Here is a 3,993-nt window from a genome sequence, read left to right on the forward strand (position 1 = left end):
AGCATTCCATTAACATATCATTTTCTGAGGCAATGGTAGTGGTGACTTCTTGATAGTTTTCAGAATAAGAGGTAGAGAGTGGGGAGTGTTGGTAAAGGGCCAGACAGGTGGCAAAGTGAGAAATGATCATGTAAAGATGAAGATACAGGAATACAAAGCCGAGCTGCTTAGCTTCTCCCAGACATAATCTCTGATGGTCCATTTTGGAGACTGGGGTGGTGAAAATTACCTTAGTAACAGTGAGGTCACATAGTATCTCCAGTCTTCTTTTCATTATGTCTCAGATTTTGCATCCTTTCTGCACCTCCTCCTCCCCTTGGATTTAGTCAACATAAAGAAATTTTGGGGTTGCTAGCCTCTGATTGGAAAACAAAACTTGACTCTAGTTACAGCTTTGGAAAATAATCTTTCTTACAGGAAACCCTCCCAAACTTGCTTAGTAAGGAAAGTCTCCAGGGAGCATCTTTTCTTCCCTTCCCCCAAAAATATTTGGAGAGAAATTTAGGTAGATGCTCTTGTATTCTAGCTCTATGATATTCAACGACTGAATGGTAGATCTGACAAAAAAATAATTTTGAATTTGCATTGATAAATTAATAATCTTCCCTCATCCCCAGACAAAAAGGATAAAGCAAAACAGAGATAAGAATGCATAATTGGTCTTTCCCAATCATGGCTGGTATTCTAGTTGTCACTAACTTTTTATAGGTTTGAACCAGCAGCCCTGAATTACCAGGTAATCTTTGTATCTTATGAATTTTCCCCTGGTAGTCAAAAAACAAACTCTTTTCCCATTTTTCTTAAAGAAGTATCCCATTAGGCAATTTATTCACCTTAGGGGGAGTTATATTAAAATAACCAGGTGCAGTCAATTTCTTAAGAGTGTATTTCTGGGTAATTATTCTGCATCTTAGACAGCATGAAGCCCAGTTTGAATCTAACCAGCACAAAGGTATAGTCGTTTTCTGGGAATGTGCTGGTGCTTATGAATTACTGAGACTGTCAAAATGAATTTATAAATCTGAAATCAGATGAACAGTCATATCCTTGCACTTATTGGACATAACTGTGACAACCCTCAGGGGCAGTCCGAGAGCTTTACATGGGTTTTGCATCTTCTAGAGTCACCTCATAATTAAAAGGCAATGGTATCAGAATAGGTCATTGTAGGTTAGCAAGACCCTGCAGTTAGGAAAATGGCATGGCAAAACCATGGCATTCAGAGAAAATAAATTTTAAGAGCAGACCTACTGTGTGAGCTTTGATCAATTACAAACTACTGATAATTTCTTTTAAGGCAATACTAATATTAATGATTAATTATTATATTGATATGAAGCATATTAATATATTAATAATAATGAGATGCATCAAGTTGTAGTAGACAGATTGTGGATACATGAATGGCTGGGTTCAAGTCCTACCTTTGGCACATATTTATGTGGTCATAGGGATTTAACTTCTCAGTCCCCCTGGAGACTAAGATGGTAAGTTGTGACGCAAGTGTCAAGATGCAGTCACAGTGGGAGTTCTCACCAATAATTTAAAATTTTTATGATAATAATTTAATAATTTTCACAAATTACACTGAAATGTTTTCCCTTGGAAAACCATGTTATCCCAAGTACCTACACCACAGATCTTGTTAGCCTTATGTCCTCCAGAAAGAATTCATTTATTCCTATAGACCAAACTCAACTACTCTATTAGAAAGTCTTTCTTCCAAGGCCATCAAATCAAGCTCTGGTTCTTCAAAGTTATCAGATTTATTTAGAAAGGAAGGGCTTAGAAATTAGACCTGCCATTTCCTCAGAACTCCAAAGATGAGGAAACTTTTACTGATCCAGGTTTGCATCTTTGCAAATTATATCTTAGAGAATTGCCTAGAACACTATAAAAGTAAGTGTCTTGGCCAGGGTCACTCAATAAGAGGGAAGACTTGAATCCAAAGCCTGAATCTTCTGGTGCTTCAGGAGACCCTATACCCACTGTGCTCAACTACCTTCTCTGGAAGGCTGAGTAGGAACAATATAGAACTAAAGAGTGGGAACAATATGGAACTAAAGAGCCTACTTACTTAATGTGAGACTGATTGAGTTGTATGTAAAAGTATGTTTCAGAATTACTCTTGAGAGGTTTGTATTAGCTGCACAGTGATGGAACATTAAATGTATAACCAGAAGTGCTAGTTCAAATTCTCTGTCACACTGGACAATTCATATACTTAGGAAGTAGGGAAGTCTTTAACATCTCTGAGGCTTAATTTCTCCATCTGTCAAAATGGAATAATAATGGGGATTAATTTCTCCATCTGGTAAATGGGGATAATAACCGTCTTCAATAGGCTGTGAAATCAAATGAGATAATGTATGAAAAGCATTTTGAAAACCTTTGTTGTTGAGCCATTTCAGTTTCCCCATGATCCCATTTGAGGTTTTCTTGGCAGAGATATTGGAGGGGTTTGCCATTTCCTTCTCCAGTTCATTTAACAAATGAGGAAACTTAGGCAAACAGTGGTAGGTGACTTGCCAAGGGTCATACAACTTGAAACTATCTGAGGCCAGATTTGAACTAAGTCCTCCTGACTCCAGGTCCAGCCCTCTATCCACTGTAGTATCCAACTGCTCTTGGAAACCTTAAAATCCTGTATAAATGTGACCTATTATTATTGCCACAGGTGCCTCAGTGATGTTTCAGTTTAAACCAAATGACTTGCCACTTCTTGTGATAGTACAGTTGGATCAGTAGTTCTATGTTTTGTACTTCAAATCTTGATTGGGTTTAGCCAATTCACATAAGAAAATGGGAAGAATGAAAGGAGTGAAGAAATTGGACAAAAGTCTCTCAGAGAATGAATGTTATTGAGTGATGAACTGTTCCTGAGTGATGAATTGTTTCAGGACTTTGGACCCAAGAGGCTGAAAGGGATCTGAGATTTGGCATCATAGGATTACAGAACTGTAAAGATAGATGGAACCTGAGATGGTGTCTAGTTTGACTTATGTCCAAAAAGGACGAGTGGCTAAGTGAGCATTGATCCTCTGCTTGAAGATCCTAGGGGTGACGCTACCATTGCTGCAACCCTGTGTAGGCAGCACTCCCTGCCTTTCCTCCTCCTGACTCACACCGAGGAGTAAGTCAGCTAGGAAGCTGCTCCACTTGCCATGGCATTCAAAGACACTGACAAGACACTCGTGGAGCCCCAAGTGGCCATCCACTGGGTCTGTAGCACCCTCACCAGCCACAGTGTGAAGTCACTGGAGAAAGTGTGTGCCGATCTCATTGGAGGAGTCAAAGAAAAGAGCCTGAAAGTGAAGGGACCTATTCGAATGCTCACCAAGATATTTGCAGTGAAGGTTCAAAGACTTGGGCTCAGTTCCAGATGAGAATCCCCAACACCTTGTTAATTTGCACAGCCCTTCTGAAAGTGTTAAGTAAATCACTTCTATCAGCATTGAACCAGGTAGAAGCTGAAGTCACCATTGCAGATGCCTAATCAGTCATCTCTTTTAATAAATTGAATGCAAGTATTGAAAAAAAAGATTTCCTAGGAGGGGCAACTCATCCACTCCCAAAACAGCTCATCTCAACTTTAGAGCAAACACTTGTTGGGAAACCTAAATTTCCTATTTTTTAAGGTCAGTCCCTTGGTCTTGGTTCACCTATGATGTGAAAAAAAGCAGGTCTAAACCACCACCTCCACCCCTGGACTCTTTTGATCTTCATTATAACTTTGTAAGGTAGGAGCCATTATTATCCTCATTTTACAGCTGAAGAAACTGAGGCAAACGTGAGCGTACTTAAAATGGGACACGGTCATCATGTCCCACTTCCCTCCTGAGTCTTCTTTTCTCCAGCCCTGAACATCCCTAGTCCCTTCAAATGATGCTCAACAGATATAATCTTAGGTTCTTCATAGTCTTCTTGTCCTTCACCATATGCTATCCAACAGGTCAATGCTATTCTTTAACTATGGCATGAGATGTGATCTGA

General features: G+C 39.4%; 1 pseudogene; it reads left to right on the forward strand.

The window, feature by feature from the left end:
* Positions 1-3,164: 3,164 nt before the first annotated feature.
* On the forward strand, positions 3,165-3,496 carry LOC141493829 (small ribosomal subunit protein uS10-like; annotated as a pseudogene).
* Positions 3,497-3,993: the final 497 nt, after the last annotated feature.

Source organism: Macrotis lagotis, chromosome 7, assembly GCF_037893015.1.
Source record: "Macrotis lagotis isolate mMagLag1 chromosome 7, bilby.v1.9.chrom.fasta, whole genome shotgun sequence".
Classification (NCBI taxonomy): domain Eukaryota; kingdom Metazoa; phylum Chordata; class Mammalia; order Peramelemorphia; family Peramelidae; genus Macrotis; species Macrotis lagotis.